This window comes from Rhinolophus sinicus, linkage group LG10, assembly GCF_036562045.2.
Source record: "Rhinolophus sinicus isolate RSC01 linkage group LG10, ASM3656204v1, whole genome shotgun sequence".
Taxonomy (NCBI): Eukaryota; Metazoa; Chordata; class Mammalia; order Chiroptera; family Rhinolophidae; genus Rhinolophus; species Rhinolophus sinicus.
In genome coordinates, this window is record NC_133759.1 from 70,018,925 (window position 1) to 70,045,236 (window position 26,312).

Below are 26,312 nucleotides of genomic sequence, written 5' to 3' on the forward strand. Positions count from 1 at the left end.
GGTCTCTCTCCATTGTCTGGTCGCCAAGGTTATTTTGCCTCAGGAGCCAGCACTCAGGGAATGAAATGGAATTAGGGTTCTCACCTATTCTCAACAGGGAAACTCCAGGGCCTGCTTGCCCACCTCATCCCTGGTGCTGACCCCCACCAACCCTTCGCCCCACCAGAGCTGTGTGAGCTCATGCCCTAGTTTCCTCCCTCTCTCTGAGGCCTTCTGGCTGCCCTCTGGCCCTCTTACTTGGGACCCGTCTCTGGGCAGTCCATGAGCAGGAAGGCAGGATAGGGATGGCCATCTCCCTCTCCATCCCTGAGGTCAGGGACCCTGGCTGCCCCCCTTTCCTACCCTCGCCTGCCCCATGTTCCCCACAGAGAGGCACCTCCCAGCCACAATAGGCCAGGCCAGGCCCGAGTGGACAGCTGCTGGGAGGGTCTCTCCTTCCGAGGCCAAAGTGATTCCCTAAGCTCATTATCTTAAAGTGCAGACAGACAGCTCTGACCCCATCATCCCTGCTGAACCAGGTGGCAAGAGTGACAGTGTGTGATGCCAGAGAATAAGTCAGAGGCCTGCTGAGCTGGGAAAGTGCTGTGTGGCCTGGCAGGGAGGAAATGACAGGCGCTGTGTCAGAGCCTCATAAACAAGCATGACTTCACGATCGTCTCGCGCGCACACCCCTCTGAGGTCATGCAGACCCCTCCCGTCCCCTGGGCCTGCTGCACACAGGCCCTGACGCCACGGGCCCATGTGCTCCTGGGGGTGGGCCTGTGGCTTGCGCAAGGCCCACAGGCATGTGGCCACCCAGAGAGGACATGCTGGCCCTACCCCATGAACATGGAAGTACTGGCCATTTCTCTGTGCCAGGCCTTGGCTTGGATACCAAGGACACAGGGGGTGGCCCTTGCCCCCGGCTCTTAGGGCCTGCTGGGGAACATGGCCATGTGACTATTCCATCACAATACAGGATAGCCTGGCTATGTCCAAGCCCTGGGGGACCCTCTGCCTAAGGGTCCAAGAAAGCTTCTGGGAGAAGGAAACTTTTCAACTATGTTTGAAGGAGCTTGCCAAAAAAGCTAAAGGAAAAGCCTTCAGGAAGGGAGGTCTGAGGCCACTGCCTAGAGGGAGAAGGCCAAGTGCAGACTGCTGACCTTCCTGCCTCTGGGTCCCTGCATTCTACCTTCCAGCAGGACCCCAGGAGCTGCACAGATTCAGTGCAGCTGAGCACTCCTGGCTTCCTGCCCCCTAATCCCGAGAGCAAGGAGGACACGTGGGGATGACAGGAGACTGCCCTCCGTCCCAGGCAGGCCTCTGAGGCCCAACAGTCTTGACAGTTAGAAAAGCCTGTCTCCCCCAGTGTCCCCATCTGTGTGAGCTCTGGCCCAGACCACCCAGACCCCCAAACCCACAGAGCTCCTGCAGCTACCCATGTCCCACATCTACAATTTCCAAGTGCTTTCACCTTGACTAAACCCCGGCCAGGAGGCAGGCACCCAACATCTCTCAGTCGCCTGGGGTCAGGCCCTGACGTGACTTCAGCTTCCCCACCTGAGTGTGAAGGAGGGGGTGAGTGTCTGGCAGCCGCCCCCACTCTGTGCCTCTGCCGTCACCTCACTCCAGTCATCCCGCTAATGTCCACAGCTGGTTGCCCAGGAGAATGACTCCCCTATTCAGGACTAGGCACAACACCTGCTTGGAGCCACAGCTGGGACCCAGAGGAGCTGAGGCTGGAGGCCTTGGTCTGGCTGGGCCTGCATGGCACTCTCGGGGAGCACTGCCCCACATCTTGCGCTGTGAAGTCAGCAGGTCCAAACACAGCTGCCTGCCAGAGGAGCAAATAGCTGGGCCTATGGCCGGCTGGGGAGGGCAGGGGGCGAGCTAGGGAGGCCCTTGTCTGAAGGGGTGGCTGCTGCCCGGCTCCAGCTTGTGTCTTTTTGGAGCCGCAGTTCGCATGTGGCCAAAGGGTAGCTGCCTCCCATCTCTAAAGAGAAGCTAGAAATTCAGATTTTAGGCAAACATCTTCTGATGTTAAAAGGCTGGCAACCAGTTTGAAATGTTCAGATGCTCTGTGAAGACCAGATAACACAAATGTGTGGGCCAGCATGGCCCCCAGTGGCCTTCACACCCTCTGAATCATGAGGCCTTTCACTAAAACGTTGCACCCAATTTACAAAGGAGGCTACTGAAGCCCAGAGACCTGCAGTGACTGCCCACAGGGGCCAAGCCAGGCTGGGGTCAGTGCATTCTCCACCTTCTGGCCCCGCCCCTGGCTGGCTGCCTCCCTGAAGGTTGGATGGTAGCCGTGACCATGATGGTCAGCACTGTTGCTGCCCCTGCTTGGTTCATGGTGCAGAGGACCTCACCAGAGACACGTGGGAGGGGCTTCCATATCCCAAGCCTGGGCCTCAGAACAGTCTACAGGTCTGGGGACTGACTCCTGCACAGAGAACACACTACCGGGGGCCGGGCCTCCATGCGTGCAGACACCACACATGTCCAGACTGAGTCCCAGGGACACATCAGAGGCTGGCATGCCACCCACAGGACCCACAGCTGGGACCTGTCTCTAGGAAGCTGCCACGAATGTCTTTCCAGGACCTTCCCATCTGCTGCTCCCAATGCAGTGGAGAGGGTCCTGGGGGTTGAAGGCAAGGGTGGCCCAAGCTGAGCTATGGCAGTCTCCTTAGAATGAAGGTACACCTCTTGTCACTTCCCCCAGAGCGATTTCCGTGCTACTGTTGGAATCAGGTGAGCCATTCCACCTCCTCATCATCACATCATCACCGAAATCCCCAGAGCCCATATTTATGCACCATTCATGGCGCCGTGAACCGTGCTAAGCACCTCCGCTGTGCTATTTCACGCATTCTTAGCAACAGTTTTCTGAGAGAGATATTATTTTTATTTTTGTTAACAGATTGGGCTGAAATTGCTTGTGGCAATACTGGCGAAATCGACACTGTGACCCAGATCTATCTAGCCTCAGAGTCCTTGCTTTTAATTATTATGCGCCTTCCCTCCCCCACTGTCCTGGGTTCAAGTCCATGCCCCACTGTCACTTTGTATCCCTGAGCCTTGGTTTCCTTTTCTGTCAATATGCTAGCAACCCCCATGTGCACACTTTTTATGAGGCTGTGAGGAAAGAATTAACATAGCAGGTTTGGTTGCTCAATCTTTGTATGTCTCTAGAGGAGCCTGGAACCAAGATTGACCCTTTGCCCACCCCTGGGAATGCGGCCCTCTGAATCTTCTTTTTGCTACTGATCGATGATGTTGTGTATGTCCCGATCGATGGGACATTGCTGAGAAGTACCACCCAGGACTGTTTTGTGTAGACATCAAGATTGCTGATGTATCTTCTTTCCCCTTTGGGATCCTGAGTTTCGGTTGCCACAATGGGATGTGCTGATGTGACCAGCCCTCTAGGAAAGCCTGAGATCCTGAGACTTGTGTGGGCTGCCCCGGACAGAGACATTTCACACGTGTCCCAGTAGTTCTCTGCTATAGAGAACAGTATATCTTGTGTGACCTCAAAGAGGAAAGGACTTTGTGCCCAACCTTCCTGGACCTCACCCAATGTATATCTTTTTCTTGTTGCTTTTATTTTGTCTTCTTTTCTTAGCCACAGACATAACCTGGTATTGAGTCTTGTGAGTTCTGGCGAATCATCAAATTCAAGGGTCTCGAGACCCCCAAAACCAAACTTAAAGTGGTGTAAAGCATCTGCCTGTGGCTGGCACATGGAGAGGACCTCAGTAGTAATGGCCAGAATGTCCGCCTCTAAGACATCAGCCTGTTCCTGGTTTTCTCCACTGACCTCATCCTCTCCTCTGACCAGTGGTGGGATTTGACATTGACCCTGGGTTCTGCTCTTTGCTTCCCTAACTGGGTTTAGCACTCATTTCCCCCATGGCTTCTTCAGAGCTGATGTTCTGCCAGAGCATCCCCGGCTGAGGACACAAAGCAAAGAGGCTGTTCCACGACCTGAACTCAATCCCAGCCCCTCTGAGAGGTGATTAGGTATGTTTCTCAGGCAGGAGAGCAGACCTGCAAGGGAAGGGAAGGGCTCGGAAGGCTGCCAGGTTTGCGTGAAGCCCCTCCCCTCGGCTGTGCTGAGGCCATGTCTTCACATGGTCTTCTCTGGCCAATGCTAAGATGGTGCTTCCCTGTAACTGGTCAGAGTGCTGGAAATGGAGTCAGGCCCTCGGAGTCTGGGGCAGGTCTGAAACCTCAGGGAGAAAAGAAGAAACGTAGGGGCAGACAGTAAATATTGTTGAATGATGAATGAATGAATGAATGAATGAATGAGTGAGTGAATAGTGTCAAAGCCCAACAACCAAAGGCCACAAGGAATATACAGTCAAAATAGGTCTGTAGCAAGGGAGGCCACACATTCCAGGACTGTGGGAGTTGGGTGGGGCTCGTAGAGGGGCTTGTGCTGGGTGGTGCCAACGAGCATGTGGGGGGCCCCGGTCAATTTTGGACTGGCTGCTGTCAGGAAGCAGGGGCAGTTTAGCGATTCTTGATAATGTTTACCTAGGAGCTGAGAGGGACAGAGGGGGTCAGAGTTTTCACTGGTGAAGAAGCAGTAGTCACTCGGGGCCCCAGCACAGGGGCTGCTTAGTATTTGTGTGCTTGTGTACTATCTTTGTCTAGTTCCAGCGTGCTCAGGGGTGGCCTTGCCTGGTGATTGTTGTATTCGGCGGACATTGTTCACATTCAGCTAGGTACATTATAGCTGCTGAGGCAGCTACCAGGCCATTTTTCATGTTCTTGATGTGTAATCCAAGTGGTTCCATGTTTTCCAGTCTCTGGGGTCACCTTTCCCCACCTCCTTTAATTTCTAAGTGAAATACCCAGGATGGCCCTTGCTGCCATATTTCTGAGAACTCTTGGGAAGTATGGACATGACTTGAAACATTGGTGGCCCCCTGTGAATCACACCTCCCCAGTATGCGTACCCTGGGCAGTCCCTTCCCTCCGAGTGTGAGCTGAGCCTGTGACTTATTTTAACCAATAGAATGAGTCAGCAGTGACCCTGGGCCAGTTACAGTCCTGAGCCTAAGAAGGCCCGGCAGTTTCTGAGTTTGTACTCTTGAGAGTTGTCATGGAGAAGTTCGGCTTCCCTGCTGGGAAGTCTGTTTGGAGAGACCATACGGAGAGAGAGAGGCCCTGAGATGACAAGGAGGAAGAAAAGAACTGAGCCAACAGTGAGAATGGAGGCTCCAGAAGTCTGACTGCAGCCAAGCCAGACCAGTCAGTCCCTGGCAGGCAGAGTGATCGTAACTGAAGCACCATCAGATGAAGGAAGAAGCCACCCTGGACATCCAGCCTCAGCAGACATCACGTGAAACAGACATGAGACATGCACTGTGCTCTGTCTGAACCCCTGACCCTCTTGGCCTTTCCTTTCCTTTCTTTTCCTTTCCTTTCCTTTCCTTTCCTTTCCTTTCCTTTCCTTTCCTTTCCTTTCCTTTCCTTTCCTTTCCTTTCCTTTCCTTTCCTTTCCTTTCCTTTCCTTTCCTTTCCTTTCCTTTCCTTTCCTTTCCTTTCCTTTCCTTTCCTTTCCTTTCCTTTCCTTTCCTTTCCTTTCATGAAGATGTAGGAATATTTTGCTGTATCTTTCCATTCTCTTAAGTTTATCTTATTCTACCACAAGAAATTGTAGAAACACAGCGATAAATTGCAGCCAAGAGTTGGCCTCAGAAATGGGGACAGTAAGGAGTATGACATAGAATATGCATTCTATGACAAACAGGCGAACACACGCCCCCACTCAGCACAGCGCTGCTTGGCCTCAGCTCTCAGTTGCCAGGTGGGAATGAGCACTCAGGCTGCCCAGCTCCCATTTTCTCAGAGAGCTCAGTGAGCTCAACGTGTCTGTGAAATCTCCCAAGTCTTAAATGCTGACTCAAAATGTTTTTTAAACTCTGTGTAGATGGCCCCCTCCAAAGGAAAAATAAAGACAAACCTATCTGTAGGCTGATTTTGGCTTGCGGTTTATCATTTTGTAACCTCTGATCTAGAGCAGTGCTTTGCATCACTTTTACTATGAGAAAGTATTTGCATTAAAAAAAAAAAAATCAAGCATTTCATCCTCTTCTTAGTTGCTATGTAACAAGTGAGCCCAAAGCTTAGTGGCTTAAAAATCACACACATATCTTATCTCACAGTTACTGTGGGTCAGGAACCAGGTGTGGCTTAGTGGGTGTGTCTGGCTCAGGGTTACCTACAAAGCTGCAAGGTATCTGAAAGCCTGACTGGGGAAGGATGCACTTCCAAGCTCACACACAGGGTTGTTGGCAGAATGTGTGGACTGTTGGCCTGAGGGCCTTGGTTCCTCGCTGGCAGTTGGCCTGAGACTACCCTCAAGTCCTTACCACATCAGCCTGTGCACAGGGCAGCTCACTACATGGCAGCTGTCTTCACCAAGTGATCAGGCGAGAGTGTGCCAGCAGGAGTGTGCGGGCAACACGGAGTCCTGTCTTTTGCAGCCACCTCAGAAGTGACATCCATCACTTTTGTTTTGTTCTGTTGGGAGCAAATCACTATGTCCAGCCCTCCCATGGGGTGAGCTGCAGGGCTGTGCTCACACCCCGATTCACCAGGAAGACTCAAGAATCAAAGGTGGCAGCAACCAGTAACTGCATGTCCAGGGAAGGGAGGCTGGGCTAGAGCTGGTTCCCACAGCAGCATAGCGGGGTACAGGCTGATGCGGTGCCAAAATACCCTGCCGCCGGGGGGCTAGTCTGCCATCTAGACACAACGTCTACTTGGGATGTCAATGGTATCAAGCCAAAGTCTCTTCTGGGAAGACAGAAGAAAGTGACAATCACCACACAATGACTACAGTGGGGTGGGGACACACTCACGCACTGCTAGAGGAGGTCACATTAACACGACATTTTGAGACCACATATCGAGAGGCTTAAACAGTCATACCCATTGTCCTATTAATTCCCCCTCTATGAGTCTCAAGCATAAGGACACATCAGAAAAATCACACAATATACATTTTTAAATGATCCCACTTTTGTTTATAAGTAAATGTATATATTTAAATATATCCATACGATTATCTCTAGGAGGTAGAATTACAGGCAAATTTAATTTTTTCCTTATCTGCATATTCCATGATGAAAGTGAGTTACTTTTATATTAAGAAATTATTTTACAAACACATATGTAGATTGGAGCAGTTATTATTTAAAAACCACAAATTAGAAGCATTTAAAATGCTCAAGACTTTGGTTAAGTAATTATAATATAGCCATACAATAAAGCATTATGTGGTCATTGAAATTATGCTTGTAAAGTTTTTAGCGAAACAGAAAAATCCTTATAAAATAAGTTTAAAATAAAAATTGGATATCACTTAGAAAAAACGTACACTTACATATAAAGTCAGATGTTGGACTCAATTTATATAATCAGATCAACACAATTATGTCAACAAATAGCAATGTCTGGCATACAGTAGGCACTCCACCAGTGTCATGCCAATTAATCTGTTTCACCAGCCAAATCAAGGAATGGGTCTGAACAATTGGGATTGGCCGGAGGAGACTGACTGGATCATCTGACTGGGGTTTGACAGGTCACTTGGTTTGATTACCCGGACTTGACTGCCTTCGTTTGAGTATTTTGCGTGACTCTTACCAATTGTGATTAGACAACAATGTTAGCTCGTACATCCCTGGGAATGCACTGAAAGGGACCCACCAAGAGGGTAATGGTGGTGACCTCGGGATGATGGCTTGGTGATAATTATATTTTATTTGTTATACTTGTCGTAGATGCTATTTGACTTTTTTTGCTGCCGCCTTCCCTGTGAGAGGTCCTCACGCAGTGCTGTGACCCTGCAGTGGCCCCTCTGGGAAGAGCATACAGGGTACTGTCCCACTGACTTTGGACCTGACCATTCACTTTCTCAGCCAATGGAACGTGGGCAGAGTGACCTGTACGATGTCAGAGCAGAAGCTGTGAAGCTGTTGTGTGGCTCGGCCGGTTCTGTTTTTCTTGCTATGAGAACAGCCCATCCCGATGGGACTGCACCTTCAGCCTGCGTCCTGGAGTGAGATACATGAAGCAGGGCCTGGCTGACTACTGCCAACATAAAACAGGGTGGGAGATAAAACTTTGTTGCTGTAAGCCTCAGAGACAGGGGACAGCATCTGTTACTGTAGCATGTCTCAGTGCAAGCTAACACTTCCCTGTATTTTCCAAGTTTTCTACAAATCATATGAAAGAATTTCATAATTAGCATCTAAAGGTTATTAAAACACATAATGCTATATACATATTTAACATGTTACTCCAAATATTTTTATCTGTCCAGGGTCTGTGTTATAAAAACAAGCCTGGAATATTCTCACTGAATTAGATTTTGATGGACCACAGGGGTCTGAAAGTTAGTTGAACATAATTTAAATACAGTCGCGTTGTTCTGGGCCTTTTGCCAGCATGACCCTGCTGGCCCTGTGTGGGGCTGTGTGGGGCTGAGGAGGGTCCCGAAGCAACACAATGGAGAGGAGGTCGGTGTTACTTCTGCTGGCTCAGTGCCTGTCCCACTTCTGGTCATGGCGTGCTGGTTTCTCACAGCCCTCCTCCACAGCCAGCCCAGGAGGTTTGATGGGTTGACCCATTCCCCAGCTTCACGGGTGAGTGTGGAACCCAGGGCTGGCCAGTAAGAGCAGTGAGACCTTCTAGCCTCCATTATTGGCTCAGGGAGCAGATGGCTGCAGTAAACTATGATACTACAGGTTTACAAACCATTTCATCCTCCTCCTGCACCAGCTCTGGCCATTGGAATATAGGCAGCGTGATGAATGCCACTTTCAAGCCTGCCCCTTAACATGTCCCCCACGTGAGGCATTCTCTCTTGTGGTCACATGATAACCTTGAAGCTTTGCACTGAAGATGGTAGGGACTTAAACTGGGAGGAGCCCGGACACCTTAGTGACTGCTTAGAGCAAAGCCCTCGTCCCTCAAACATATTGGACTGTGATGTGAGTAAGTAGTAAGAGATTTCAAGATTTACATGTTACCATGGCAAATACATGTTACTATGGCAAAGTCTAGCCTACTCTGACAAATATATGACCCAAACCCACGGCAGACTAATTAGAGTCAACCCTGAGGACTTTGGTTTGGAAAGAGTTACTCTCGTTTTCTTGGAATTGCTAAGTTGATAGGATGTAAACCTGGAGTGCTAAGCCCATCATTCATTCATTCCACAAGTATTTATTTATTTATTTATTTATTTATTTATTTATATTATTTTTTAATTTTATTGGAGAATACTGGGGAACAGTGTGTTTCTCCAGGGCCCATCACCTCTGGATTGTTGTCCTTCAATCTAGTTGTGGAGGGTGTAGCTCAGCTGTAAGTCCAGTCACCGTTTTCAATCTTAGTTGCAGAGGGCGCAGCCCACCATCCCATGCGGGAATTGAACTGGCAACCTTGTGTTGAGAGCTCGCACTCTAAGCAACTGAGCCATCTGGCCACCCTCCACAAGTATTTATTGAACCCCTGATACACTTCTGGCACTGGCCTACGGTCACAGCCCAGGACTGCACAGTAGGGAAGAGCCAGTCTGAGAAGGAGGCTAACAAAGAGGAATGTCAAGCTGAGAAGCAGAGCATGGGTTTAGAGCTGGATCCAAACATACCTGAAACATTGTACTCCATTTTGTAAACCATTCTGACACTTGCACATAAGTCATAACTAATTCAAAGTTAAGACTGAAATGAAAGCAAGTTCACAGGTCTGAGTTGTCATCTAGATGGACTGATTAGAGGCAGGGTGTGGAAAACAGCCTAGAGAGAGCTTGCCAGAGTGGAGCAAATGCGCACAAACGATACGGTGTGCAGGACCGGGCATGCCCTGGGTCATCGGAACGCAGCCCCAAGGACAGCAGAGGGAAGAGCAGCACTGGCACTGAACCGAGCCCTGAGGTTTGCTCCGACACCCAGCCTGTGTTCTAACAGCTCAGGCCAGCCTGTCCCGGGCTATGCCTAGCTGTAGGCTTGGATTTGGCAAAAGGCTGTAAGTCAAAAGTAGAAGGGACAAAAATGAAAAGCAATTCAGCTGCATGCAGCACATGTTTATAGTGCTCTTATCATGGTTCCTTTTCAGCGATGGTTTGGAGAAACCAGTCCTGAGCACGTTCTACACGCCAGGAGCTTTCTCCTCCCTCCCTCCCTCACTCCCTCCCTTCCTTCCTTTACAGTGTCCCAGGGCTGCTGCAATAAATTGCCACAAACTTGGCGTTTAAAAAAGCAGACATTTATTCTCTCTCAGTTCTGGAGGCCAGAAGTCCCAGATCAAGGAATCAGCAGGGCCACACTCCCCCTGAGTTCTAGAGGAGAACCCATTCTTTGCCTCTTCTAATTTATGGTGATTGCTGTTGGAAATGACCAAAAAGTGAATAAGAAACCTCCCCAAGTCCTACCACTCAGAAATAACTGGTAAGATTTTGTTAAATATCCTCTTGGTATCCTCTGCAACCATATATTAATTGCATTTTATTGCAAAAAACACACTGAGGACATAGGTTCTGGTGAAGATGGAATGATCACACTACCCTATCTCCCACTAAATGCCATCCAAACTCTTGGGCAGAATGTGTGAAGCAGCTATCTGAGGACTCTGAAAAATAAATGAGACATCCAGTTTCCAGTCTGGCAAGTAAGAAGCTTAGAAGTCATGACTCCATCCTAATAACAAGTTAAAAGGTGAACAAACTGAAAAATCAACAACTCTTCTTAGATCTGTCAGGGAAGTGAGGTCGTAGGGCAAAATACTGTTCTCGAAATTGGACAGAGAAGTGGATACAGACGATCACAACTCCCCCAACTAGAAGCTCTAGAGCAGAAACCAGAGCAGGAACACGTGATACAACTGATGAATTGAAAGCTCGGTGTGGACAATCTGAGTTAAAACTCCAGAGGGACCCAGTCTTCGGGGGAGGCCCATGTTTTTGTAAGTTTTACATGCAGAGCTCTACCAGGTTCTCCCAGTGAATATCAGGAAAATCCCCTTGTGCTTCCTGCAGGGAGAAGAAAAAGTCACCACTCTGAAATATGCCAGAGCACCCAGTACTTCTTTTTTTAAAAAGATTTTATTTTGGAATTAGAGTTCAATTTGTTTGGTTTTGGGTTCAGATGTATAATAGGTAGTACCCTTTATTTGTTAATTTCTCTCTCTATTTTTAAAAATTTTGGGGGATTATTGGGGGACAGTGTGTTTCTCCAGAGCCCATCAGCTCCTCGTAGTTGTCCTTCACTCTAGTTGTGGAGGGCACAGCTCACTGGCCCATTGGGAATCGAACTGACAACCCTGTTGTTCAGAGCTCGCGCTCCAACCAACTGAGCCATCCAGCCACCCCACACACAGTTCTTCTTAACAAAGGCCTGTCCTCAAGAAGAATTGTTTTACCAGAGCTAAACCTTTAACATTTTAGCAGAGTCTGACTGACCTAGGGGAAGGAGAATACCTATTACCAGCTCCCACTAGCCTTCTACAAGGGGGGAAGAAATACCCAAACACAGCCCTGCTATCCATCCTGTCCCAACTAAAGGGATAAAAAATGAGAAGCACTTACGAATTTCACAGTTGAGGGCCTCAGGGTCGCTAAAAGACTGGGACCTAATCTTAGGGCTACAGAGTGCTTCTTCCCCTCCCCTCACCCCTTACTACAAGATCACCAAAGACCTATTTACTGGAGGTCCTTTTACACAATGCATGTCTGCTTTCAACAAAAAATTACATGGCATACAAAAAGGCAAAAAGAACACAATTTGGAAAGACAGAGCAAGCATCAGACCCAGACTTAGATATGGCAGGGATGCTGGAATTTTCAAATTGGGAATTCAAAACAACCATGATTAGTATGCTAAGGACTGTAACAGAAAAAGTACACAACATGCAAGAACAGAGGGGCAATGTAAGCAGAGAGAGGGAAATTCTAAGAAAGAATTTAAAAAATTGCTACAGGTGAAAATCACTGTAACATAGATGAAGAACACCTTTGACGGGCTCCTTAGTAGACTGGACTGGACTGAGGAAAGAATCTCTAAGCTCAAGGCTATGTCAATAGAAACTTCCAAAAGAGAAAAGCCATGAGAAAAAAGACTGAAAAAAAGTAAAATAAAATCCAAGAACGGTGAGACAACTACAAAAGTTATAGCTTATGTGAAACGATAATACCAGAAAAAGAAGAAAGAGTGAAAAAAAAGCAGAAGAAATATTTGAAGCAATACTGACTAATAATATCCCAAAATTAATGTTGGAACCAACCACAGATCCAGGAAGTTCAGAAACACCAAGCAGGATAAATGCCAAACAAAAAAACTATACCTAGGCATATGATATTCAAACTGCAGAAAATGAAAAATGGAGAAAAAACCTTGACACAAATTGGAAAATCTGGAAGAAGTGGATGAATTCCTAGAAATAGACAATCTTCCAAGACTGAATCAAGAAGAAACAGAAAATCTGAGCAGACTGATTACTACTAACAAAATCAAATCAATAATAATAATAATGAAAACTCCCAACAAACAAAAGTTCTGGACCAGATGGCTTTTTTTTTTTTTTTTTTTTTTTTTTTTAGATATTTTTCCTTGGGGAAGGGGAACAGGACTTTATTGGAGAACAGTGTGTACTTCCAGGACTTTTTTCCAAGTCAAGTTGTTGTCCCTTCAATCTTAGTTGTGGAGGGTGCCGTTCAGCTTCAAATTGTCCTTTCAGTCTTAGTTGTGGAGGGCACAGCTCAGCTCCAGGTCCAGTTGCCGTTGCTAGTTGCAGGGGGCACAGCCTGCTATCCCCTGCGGGAGTCGAACCGGCAACCTTGTGGTTGAGAGCCCACGCTCCAACCAACTGAGCTATCTGGGAGCTCAGCGGCAGCTCAGCTCAAGGTGCCGTGTTCAATCTTAGTTGCAGGGGGCGGAGCCCACCATGTCTTGTGGGACTCGAGGAATTGAACTGGCAACCTTGTGGTTGAGAGCCCACTGGCCCATGTGGGAATCGAACCGGCAGCCTTCAGAGTTAAGAGCATGGAGCTCTAACCACCTGAACCACCGGGCCGCCCCCCAGATGGCTTCTTAGGTAAATTTTACCAAACATTTAAAAAAAAAGTTAACACCTATCCTTCACAACATATTCCAAAAAATTCAAGAAGATGAAAGGTTCCCAACCTCATTTTACAAGGCCACCATTACCCTGATTCCAAAGCCAGACAAAGACATTGCAATAAAATAAACAAACAAACAAACAAATAAATAAATTATAGGCTGATATCCCTGATGAACATAGATGCATCTATCTTGAACAAAATATTAGCAAACAAATTCAGCAATACATTAAAAAGATCACACACCACAATCAAATGGGATTTATTCCTGGGATGCAAGGTTAGTTCAATATCTATAAATCAATTAACGTGATACACCACATAAACAAAATGAAGGATAAAAATCATATAATGATATCAATAGATGCAGAAGAAGCATTTGACAAAATCCAGCATCCATTTATAATAAAAACTCTCAACACAGTGAGAATAGGGGGAACACACCTCAACATAATAAAAAGGCCATATATGACAAACCCACAGCTAACATCACACTCAGCAATGAAAAGCTAAAAGCATATAAATGGAAGCATATACCATGCTCATGAGTAGGAAATATTAACACTGTTAAAATGTCCATACTACCCAAAGTAATGTATAGATTCAATGCAATCCCTATCAAAATACCAATGGCATTTTTCACAGAACTAGAACAAATAATCCTAAAATCTATATGGAACCACAAAAAACCCCACAAATAACCATAGCAATCTCAAGAAAGAAGAACAAAGTTGGAGATACCATGATACCTGATATTGAACTATCCTACAAGGCTATAGTAATCAAAACAGTATGGCATAAAAATGGACATGTAGATTAATGGAATAGAATAGAGAGCCTAGAAACAAACCCATGCCTATATGGTCATTTAATCCATGAAAAAGGAGGCAAGAATATATAATACGATGGGGTAAAGACTGTCTATTCAATAAATGGTGTTGGGAAAACTGGACAAATACATTTAAAAAAACAACACTAGACCACCTTCTTATACCATATATAAAAATAAACTCAAAATGAATTAAAGACTTAAATGTAAGACCCAAAACCATAAAACTTCTAGAAGAAAATATAGGCAGTAAACTCTCTGACATTATTCTTAGTAATATTTTTTTCTGATATATCTCCTCAGGCAAGAGGAACAAAGAAAAAATAAGCAAGTGGGATTACATCAAATTAAAAAGTTTTTGCACAGCAAAGGAAACCATTAAAGAAAATGAAAAGACAACTTACTGAATGGGAGAACATGTTCACTAATAATATATCAAATAAGGGGTTAATATCCAAATTTTATAAAGAACTTATGCAACTCAACACCCAAAAAACTAACGATCCAATTGAAAAATGGGCAGAGGACCTGAACAGACATTTCTCCAAAGAGGACACACAGATGGTCAATAGACATATGAAAAGATGTTCAACATCACTAATCACTAGAGAAATGCAAATTAAAGCCATGATGAGATATTACATCACTTGTGTCAGAATGGCCATCATCAATAAATTAACAAACAAGTGTTGGCAAGAATGGGGATAAAAGGGAATCCTTATGCACTATTGGTGGGATTGCAAACTGGTGCAGCCACTATAGAAAACAGTATGGAGAGTTCTCAAAAAATTAAAAATAGAACTACATTATGACCCAGCAATTCCACTTCTGGGAAGAAATCCAAAACATTAATCAGAAAAGATTTATGTACCCCTGTCATGCAGGATGTCACGCGGAGTCTCTAGTCCCGCTCCCCGCATTAGGACACAGGATATTGCGAGGCCAAAAAGGAACACCAATGGAACCATAGATAGGGGAGTCATACCACTATAGTCTTGCTGGCAGCTGGGTTGGAGACACAGGAAGCAGGAGCCACACGATCTGCAACCCATCGTCCATTTGTCTCTGCCAACCAACCTCACTTGCTAACTGCAATCAGCCTCTCTGCAATCTGCAATCCACACTATGCCATGCCACGCCATGCCACACCTTGCTAGGTTAGCCACGGCAGTTATATCAGTGCCTAATGGTTAACTGGTAACAGCCGATGGCCATCTAGTCACAGCTGACAACCATCTACTACCTGAGCCTGCACCTTTCTAGGTGAGGCCGAGAGCCTGAAAACTGCTCTCTGGGGTTCTGTCCCCACTACCCCAATATTCATTGCAGCATTATTTACAATAGCCAAGATATGGAAGCAACCTAAGTGCCCATAAGTAGATGATTGGATATAGAAGTGGTACATACATACAGTGGAATATTACTCAGCCATAACATTGAATGAAATCTTACTATTTGTGACAGTATGGTTGGACCTAGAGGGTATTATGGTAAATGAATTAAGTCAGACATATGATCTCAAAATAAACAAACAAAACAGAAACAGACTCTAGATACAGAGAACATTTAAACAGATGGTTTCTGGATAAGAGGAATATGCGGGTGAAAAAGGTGAAGGGATTACAAAGTATAAATTGGTAGTTATGAAATAGTCAAGGAGATGTAAAACATAGCATACAGAATATAGTCAATAATATTGTAGTAACTATGTATAGTGTCAGGTAGGTACTAGACTAATTGGAAGGAATCACTTCATAAATTATATAAATGCCTAACCATTATACTATACACCTGAAGCTAATATAAAATAATACTGAATGTCAACTGTAATTGAAAAAGAAATAAAAGATAAAACCTTGAAAGAAACTGATGGAGAAAAACACCTCACCTACAGAAGGGCAAAGATAAGAATTACATCTGACTTTTCCTCAGAAAACATGCAAGAAGAGTGGAGTGAAATATTTTAAATGTTGGGAGGAAAAAAACCTACCAACCTAGAATTCCATATTTTGCAAAATTATCCTTCAAAAGTGAAGGATAAATAAAGACTTTCTCAAACAAACAAAAATTGAGAGAATTTGTTGCCAGTGGACCAGCCTTGAAAGAAATGTTAAAAAGAAGTTCTTCAGAGAGAAGGGAAATTATATAGATCAGAAATTAGGACCGACATAAAGAAAGAAAGAGCATTAGAGAAGAAATAGTGAAGGTAAAATAAAAAAAAAATTGTTTTCTTTATTCTTAATTGATCTAACATGTTATTATAAATAACAATAGCAATGATGTATTCAATGATTACAGCTTTTGCATAACTAAAATGGGTTACAGCAAGGACATAAGGGATTTGAGTGAGGAATTAGAATATTTTATTTTTATATGGTACTTGAACTATCAATGAAAATGTACAGTGTTATTTGAATGGGAAGCTGGATTGTAAATGTATAATGCAAACACTAGGACAACCACTAAAAAAAAAAAAAGGTTAAAAACAAGAAGTATAATTCATAATGCTAAGAATGGAGAGAAAATGGAATGATATAAAATGTTCAATTAAAGCCACAAATGGTAGAAAAAGAAATGGAGTACAAAAATAGAAAAAAAAGAACGGCAATCAATAGAAAACAATAACAAATATGGTAGATGTTAATCCAACTACATAATCACTTTAAGTGTCACTAGTATAAATACACCAATTAAAGGACAGAGCTAGTCAGAGTGTATAAAAAAAAAAAGACTCAACTATATGTTGTCTATAAGAAACCCACTTTAAATATAAAGACACATGTAGATAAAAAGGAAAGGGGTGGAGAAAGATATGCCATACTAATTCTAAAAAACAAACAAAGAAAGAAAGAAATCCAGAGTAACTATATTAATTCCAGACAGAGAAGATCTCAGAGCAAGGACAATTATCAGGGATAAAAAGAGCATCACATGTAAAGGAGTCCATCCTCCAAGAAGATATACCAATCCTTAATGTGTAGGTGCTTGGAAACAGTGCATCAAAACATATGAGGGAGAAACTGACAGAACTGTAAGAAGAAATAGATGAATTCATTATGATATTTGGAGATTTCAACACCCCCTAACAGAATTGGACAGAACCAGCAGGCAAAAAATCATTAAGAACTTAGTTCAACTGGACAGAACCATCAAACAACTGGATAGAATTGACATCAATAGACTACTTCATCTAACAACAGCAGAGTAAACATTCTTCTCAAGTTCACATGGAACATTCACCAAGATAGACTATATTCTGGGTCATAAAATACACCTTAAAAAAAGTTGTACGAAGTTTGCTCTCAGATCACAGTGGAATTAAACTAAAAATTAAATCCAGAAAGTAAGTGGAAATATCCCAAAATATTTGGAGACTAAACAACACATTTCTAAATACCACATGGATCAACGAAGAAAATCAAGATAAATTTAAATCTATATTGAACTACATGCGAATGAAAACACAACTTATCAAAATCTGTGAGATGCAGCAAAAGCAGTGCTTAGAGGGAAACTTATAGTATTGATTGCAACATTAGAAAAGAAGAAAAATCTAAAATCAATAATGTAAGCTGATCAGACGTCATCAAAATGGCAGCGTGAGGTGAGCCTCTGTAAAGCTCCCCTGGAATTTACAACTAATCGAACAACAATAACTCCACAAAGGACTCCCTGCATAGCACACAGGCAAGATGAAGAGGCCCACTATTGAATTCACCTAAAGGTGGGCAAATCGCGCCAGCGGGGAGGAGAGAAGGGAGAAGTGTGGAGATGGAGCCGCCCGGGCACAGGACGCAGACCTAGTTCAGTGCTCCGAGCTCGCTGCATCCCGGAACTACCACAGCTGCCGGAGAGGGAAGAACTCGGACTGCTAGGGCTCCGCTTATGGCCCACAGGGCTGAAGGGACAGCATATAACACCACTGAACCCAACGCTCACGGCAGAGACCTCGGAGAAAAGACTGAGGGAAGAAGGCTGAAAACAGTGGTTTAAGCCCTCACTGCCGAGCAGAGAACGGAAGCCTTAGGCACTGAGACTAGCCGCCCCCTCCCTACCCTCCCAGAGCTCACCCTGCCCCCACCTGCCAGGTGCTAGAAACAGAACAGTAGTAGTGTCAGATCAAAAGAACAGAATATTTGCTGTTCTGAGAACTGTGGACCGCAGACACAGATTCGCAGCCCAACTAGTTCTGGCAAAGGGGAGGGAGCTGTGGAAGCAGGACCGGCTGTGGTGATGGTCACCGCCATTGCTCTGGGCCACTCCTCACAACTCACCCTGCCCCTGGCCCCACCTATCTGGGTGGATCCCTGCAGGAGTAAACAGAACTGCTGAAACATATGGCTCTGAATCTGGTGCAGGAAGAGCTTGGGAACTTCAAAAGCTCTCCACATACCCACACGGACACTGCACCCTGTGACCGAGGCGAACTATTAACAGAGGAGAAGCCCATCTCCCAGGGAATTCCCCCATTTTGTGAGAACCTGGAATAGTGCAGAGAAAACATTGCACTACCATGTGAGAGAGAGAGAGAAAAAAAGGCTGCAGTCGGAGAAAAAATAAAACATTCTACCAACAAGTACAGGAAAACAAAAGAAAGACCTCTTCCTATCAACCTGTTGCAGAAGCCACTCCTGTAGATGGCTAGGAAGAGAAATAGTAAATCAGTAATTGCCATGAATAACCAAGGCAACAAGACAGCTCAGAAAGAAAGTGAAAGTCTCCAGAAAAGGAACTTAAAGATATGGAAATATGGGACTTAAATGACAGAGAATTCAAGATTGCAGTTCTGGAAAAACTCAACGAGATGCAAGAAAACACAGAAAGGCAGTTTAATGAACTCAGAAACACAATCAAAGAACACCATGAGCATTTTACGAAAGAGATTGAAATTTTAAAAAAGAACCAAATAGAGTTTCTGGAGATTAAGAACTCAATAGAAGAAATTAAGAATGAAATAACAAGCTTAGGTAGTAGAGTTGAGCAGATGGAGGAAAGAATCAGTGACATCGAAGGTAGAAACCTGGAAATTACACAGATGGAAGAAGAAAGAGACTTGAGACTTCAAATAAATGAAAGAACTCTACAAGAACTTTCTGACTCCATCAGAAAGAGCAATATAAGAATAATGGGCATACCAGAAGGAGAAGAAAGAAAGAAGAAACAGAGAATATATTCAAACAGATTGTCGATGAGAACTTCCCTAACTTGTGGACAGAACTGGATCCTCGAATCCAAGAAGCAAATAGAACACCTAGTTACCTCAATCCCAACAGGCCTTCTCCAAGGCGCATTGTATTGAAGCTGTCTAAAATCAACGACAAAGAAAGAATCCTCAAGGCAGCCAGGGAAAAGAAGACGGTAACCTACAAAGGAAAGCCCATTCGATTATCATCAGATTTTTCAGCAGAAACTCTACAAGCCAGGAGGGAGTGGAACCAAATATTCAAACTATTGAAAGAGAGAAATTATGAGCCAAGAATAATATATCCAGCAAAGCTATCCTTTAGATATGAAGGAGGAATAAAGATCTTTCCAGACATACAGAAGCTGAGGGAATTTTCTAATACATGACCTGCACTAGAAGAAATACTAAAGGAGGCTATTCGACCATCAACAGGGACAATTTATGGCAACCAAAACATAGAAAGGGGGAGAGTAAAGGCCTGAATTGGAATGCGGGAATGGAGAAAGTAAGCGTGCTGAAGAAAATGGAATACTCTAAATATCAAACTTTCTTTTACATAAACTTAAAGGTAACCACTCAAAAAAAATCCAGAACTGAAATACATACTGTAATAAAAGAAGAAACAGAGGGAAACATCATAGAATACGACCACACAGAAATAATAGACAACAACAAAAAGGCAAAGAAACAATGGAGACACAGCCTTACCAGAAAACTAAAGATAGAATGACAGGAAATCCTCACATATCAATAATCACCCTAAATGTAAATGGACTGAACTCACCAATAAAAAGGCACAGAGTAGCAGATTGGATCAAAAAACTAAACCCAACCATATGCTGTCTCCAAGAGACACATCTCAGCTACAAGGACAAGCATAGACTCAAAGTGAAAGGGTGGAAATTGACACTCCAAGCAAATGGTACCCAGAGAAAACCAGGTGTAGCCGTAATGATATCAGATGAAACAGACTTCAGGGTGAAAAGGTAACAAGAGTCAAAGATGGACATTTCATAATGGTAAAGGGACTATACAACAAGAAGACATAACAGTCATCAATATTTATGCCCCCAATCAGGGAGCACCGAAATATACCAAGCAACTACTAAAAGAACTAAAGGGAGAAATTGACCAAAACACAATTATACTAGGGGACTTAAATACATCATTGACAGCTATGGATAGATCATCCAAACAGAAAATAAATAACGAAATAGCAGCCCTAAATGACACATTAGATGAAATGGACATAATTGACATATATAGAGCACTTCATCCTAAAACATCAGACTATACATTCTTTTCTAGTGTACATGGAACATTCTCAAGGATAGACCATATATTGGGACATAAAATCAGCCTCAGCAAATTTAAGAAGATTGAAATCATACCAAGCATATTCTCTGATCACAAGGCTTTGAAATTGGATATCAACTGCAAAAAGAAAGCAGGAAAGAACACAAATACATGGAGATTAAACAACATACTTTTAAAGAACGACTGGGTCAAAGAAGAAATTAGAGGAGAGATCAAAAGATACATAGAAACAAATGACAATGAAAATACATCCTACCAAAATTTTGGGGATGCAGCAAAAGCAGTTTTAAGAGGGAAATTTATATCATTACAGGCCTATCTCAAGAAACAAGAAAAATCCCAAATAAATAACCTCATGTTACACCTTAAAGAACTAGAAAAAGAAGAACAAGTAAAACCCAAGGTCAGCAGAAGAAAGGAAATAACAAAAATCAGAGCAGAACTAAATGAAATAGAGAACAAAAAGACAATAGAAAAAATTAATGTGACAAAGAGCTGGTTCTTTGAAAAGATTAACAAAATTGACAAACCCTTGGCTAGACTCACTAAGATGAAAAGAGAGAAGACACTAATTAACAAAATCAGAAATGAAAAAGGGGAAGTTATCACGGACACCACAGAAATACAAAGGATCATCCAAGAATACTATGAAGGACTATATGCCACCAAATTCAATAACCTAGAAGAAATGGACAAATTCTTAGAAACATATAGCCTTCCAAGGCTGAACCATGAAGAACTGGAAAATCTAAACAGACCGATCACTAGTAATGAAATTGAATCAGTCATCCAAAACCTTCCCAAAAGCAAAAGTCCGGGACCAGATGGCTTCACTAGTGAATTCTACCAAACCTTCAAAGAGGATCTAATACCAATCCTGCTCAAACTCTTCCAAAAAATTGAAGAAGAGACAGTACTCCCTAACTCATTTTATGAGGCCAACATTACCCTGATACCAAAACCTGGTAAGGACAGCACAAAAAAAGAAAACTACAGACCAATATCTCTGATGAATACCGATGCAAAAATCCTAAATAGAATTCTAGCAAATCGAATCCAACAACGCATTAAAAAGATTATTCATCACGACCAAGTGGGGTTCATCCCCGGGGCACAAGGATGGTTCAACATCTGCAAATCCATCAATGTGATACATCACATAAACAAAATAAAGGACAAAAATCATATGATTATATCAATTGATGCAGAAAAAGCATTTGACAAGATACAACATCCATTTATGATTAAAACACTTAATAAAATAGGTATAGAAGGAAAATACCTTAACATAATAAAGGCCATATATGACAAGCCCTCTGCTAATCTCATAATTAATGGTGAAAAACTGAAGCCCTTTGCTCTACGTTCAGGAACACGACAGGGCTGTCCCCTATCACCTCTGCTTTTCAACATAGTGTTGGAAGTCCTTGCCAGAGCAATCAGGCAAGAGAAAGAAATAAAAGGCATCAAATTGGGAATGAAGAAGTTAAATTATCACTCTTTGCAGATGACATGATGCTATATATAGAAAACCCTAAAGACTCCACCAAAAAGCTATTAGAAACAATCAACGAATACAGTAAAGTTGCTGGCTACAAAATCAACGTACAAAAGTCCATTGCATTCCTATATACTAACAATGAAATCTCAGAAAAAGAAATACAAAAAACAATTCCTTTTGCAATTGCAGCAAAAGAATAAAATACCTAGGAATAAACTTAACCAAGGACGTGAAAGACCTATATGCTGAAAACTATAAGACATTTTTGAAAGAAATTGAAGAAGACACCAAGAAATGGAAAGACATTCCGTGCTCATGGATTGGAAGAATCAACATAGTTAAAATGGCCATATTACCCAAAGCAATATACAGATTCAATGCAATCCCCATCAAAATCCCAATGGCATTTTTAAAAGAAATAGAACAAAAAAATCATCAGATTTGTTTGGAACCACAAAAGACCCCGAATAGCCAAAGCAATCTTAAGAAAAAAGAACAATAATGGAGGTATCACACTTCCTGACATCAGCTTGTACTACAGGGCTACAATAATCAAAACAGCATGGTATTGGCAGAAAACAGACACATAGACCAATGGAATAGAATTGAGAACCCAGAAATAAAACCACATAAATATGGACAGATAAGTTTTGACAAAGAAGCTAAAAACATACCATGGAGGAAAGACAGCCTCTTCAATAAATGGTGCTGGGAGAATTGGATAGCCACGTGCAAAAGAATGAAACTGGACTGCTATTTGTCACCATGTACCAAAGTTAATTCAAAATGGATCAAAGACTTAAGCATAAGACCTGACACAATAAACTGCATAGAAGAAAACATAGGTACTAAACTTATGGACCTTGGGTTCAAAGAGCATTTTATGAATTTGACTCCAAAGGCAATGGAAGTAAAAGCTAAAATAAACGAATGGGACTATATGAAACTTAAAAGCTTCTGCACAGCAAAAGAAACCATCGACAAAATAAAGAGGAAAACAAATGACTGGGAGAAGATTTTTGCAAACAGTGCCTCCAATAAGGGGCTAATATCCAGAATATACAAGGAACTCATGCAACTCAACAACAAAAAAACAAACAACCCAATTGAAAAATGGGCAGAGTACCTGAAGAGACATTTCTCCAAAGAGGATATACAAATGGCAAATAGACATATGAAAAAATGCTCAACATCACTAATCATCAGAGAAATGCAAATAAAAACCACAATGAGATATCACCTCACCCCAGTCAGAATGGCTATCATCAACAAGACAAATAGTAACAAGTGTTGGAGACACTGTGGAGAAAAAGGAACCCTCATACACTGTTGGTGGGAATGCAGACTGGTGCAGCCGTTATGGAAGGCAGTGTGGAGGTTCCTCAAAAAATTACGACTAGAATTACCATATGACCCAGCAATCCCTCTCCTGGGTATCTACCAAAAAAATCTGAAAACATTTATACATAAAGACACGTGTGCTCCAATGTTCACTGCAGCTTTGTTTACGGTGGCCAAGAGATGGAAACCACCAAAATGTCCTTCGATAGATGAATGGATAAAGAAGTTGTGGTATATATACACAATGGAATACTATTCGGCGATAAGAAAAGATGATATAGGAACATTTGTGACAACATGGATGGATCTTGACAGTGTAATGCTGAGCGAAATAAGTCAGACAGAAAAAGCAGAGAACCATGTAATTTCACTGATATGTGGTATATAAACCAAAAACAACAAAAGAACAAGACAAACAAATGAGAAACAGAAACTCATAGACACAGACAATAGTTTAGTGGTTACCAGAGGTTAAGGGGGGTGGGGGGTGGGAGATGAGGGTAAGGCGGATCAAATATATGGTGATGGAAGGAGAACTGACTCTGGGTGGTGAACACACAATGGGATTTATAGATGATGTAATACAGAATTGTACACCTGAAATCTATGTAATTTTACTAACAATTGTCACCCCAATAAATTTAAAAAATAAATTAAAAAAAAAAAAAAGAAATAGACAACGTGAATAGGCCTGTCTCTATTGAAGAAATTGAATTAATAATTGTCCAAAACAGAAAGGAGCAGGCCCAGAAGAGTTCACTGATGAATTCTACCAATATTTTAATTTTCTTCAACACTTTCTGGAAGATAGAAGCAGACAGAACACCTTCAAACTCATTCTATGAGGCCAACATTACCCTAATACCAAAACCAGACAAAAATATTATAAGAAATGAAAACTCACAGCAATATCTCTCATGAACATAGTTGCAAAAATCCTCAAACTATATTAGCAGATAAAATCCAACAATGTGGGGGTGGCCAGTTAGCTCATTTGGTTAGAGCACAATGCTTGTAACACCAGGATTGCCGGTTAGATCCCTGCATGGGCCAGTGTGAGCTGCACCCTCCACAACTAGATTGAAACAACTACTTGACTTGAAGCTGATGGGTCCTAGAAAAACCCACTTAAAATAATTTTTTTAAAAAGTGAAACAAAAAAATCCAACAATGTGTAAAAAGAGTTATACAACATGATCAAGTGGGATTTATCCTAGGTATGAAAAACTAGTTCAACATTTGAAAATCAATTAGTGTAATCCATCACATCAACAATTAGTGTAATCCATCACATCAAAAGAAGAAAAAAATCACATGATCATATCAATGCAGAAAAAGAATATGGCAGAACCCAACACCCATTCATGACAAAACCTTTCAGAAAACTAGGACTAGAGGGGAACTTTTACAACTTGCTGAAGAACATATACAAAAACCCTACAGCTAACATTGTATCTAATAGTGAGAAACTCAAAGCTTTCCCATTAAGATTAGAAACAGGCAAGGATGTGTTCTCTTATCACTGCTTTTCAACATCATACTGTAAGTCCTAGCTAATGCAATAAGATAAGAAAAGGAAATAAAATATACAAAGATTGGGAGGAAAGAAATAACACTATCTGTGTTCACAGGTAACATGATTGTGCATGCAGAAAATCCAAAGGAAATGACAAAAACACTCCTGGAACTAATAAGCAATTATAGTAAATTTGCAGGATACAATGTTAATACACAAAATTCAATCACTTTCCTAGATATCATCAATGAACAAGTGGAATTTGAATTTAAAAACCAGAAATGAACAATGAAATTTGAAATTGATTTAATTTATAGCCAAGACAATATTGGAAGAGAAGTACAAAGGTAGAATACTGACAGTACCCAATTTCAAGACATACACAAAGCTACAGTAATCAAGACAGTGTGGTACTGATGAATGAATAGACAAATATATCACTGTAACAGAATAGAGAGCCCTGAAATAGACCCACACAAATAGAGCTAACTGATCTCTGACGAAGGGGCAGAAACAGTGCAATGGAGAAAACAGAGTCTTTCAACAAATGGTTTCAAAACAACTGGACATCCACATGTACACACACACACACACACACACACACACACACACATAAATCTTATGCCCTTCACAACTATTACCTCAAAATAAGTCATAGACCTAAATATGAAACACAAAACTATGAAACTCCTGGAAGATAACATATGAGAATATCTAGATGAATTTGAGTATAGCAATGACTTTTTGGATATAACTCCAGAGACATGATACATGAAAAAATTAACTGATAAAGTGGACTTCGTTAAAATGAAAATTTTTTGCTCTGTGAAAGACACTGTCAAGAGAATGAAAAGAAAAGACAGACTGGGAGAAAATATTTGCAAAAGACATATCTGATAAAAAATGTATACCAGGGCTGGCCCAGTGGCTCAGGCGGTTGGAGCTCCATGCTCCTAACTCCGAAGGCTGCTGGTTGGATTCCCACATGAACCAGTGGGCTCTCAACCACAAGGTTGCCTGTTCAACTCCTCGAGTCCCACAAGGAATGGTGGGCTCCGCCCCCTGCAACTAAGATTGAACACAGCACCTTGAGCTGAGCTGCCGCTGAGCTCCCAGATGGCTCAGTTGGTTGGAGCACAGGCTCTCAACCACAAGGCTGCCGGTTCGACTCTCGCAAGGGATAGTGGGCTGTGCCCCCTGCAACTAACAACAGCAACTGGACCTGGAGTTGAGCTGCGCCTTCCACAACTAAGACTGAAAGGACAACAACTTGAAGCTGAAAGGCACCCTCCACAGCTAAGATTGAAAGGACAGCAACTTGACTTGGAAAAAAATCCTGGAAGTACACACTGTTCCCCAATAAAGTCCTGTTCTCCTTCCCCAATAAAATCTTTAAAAAAAAAAAGTATACCAAATATACCAAAAGAAAAAAAAGAACACTCTTCAACAGTAAGAAAATGAACAACCCAATTTAAAAAGTGGCCAAGGACCTTAATG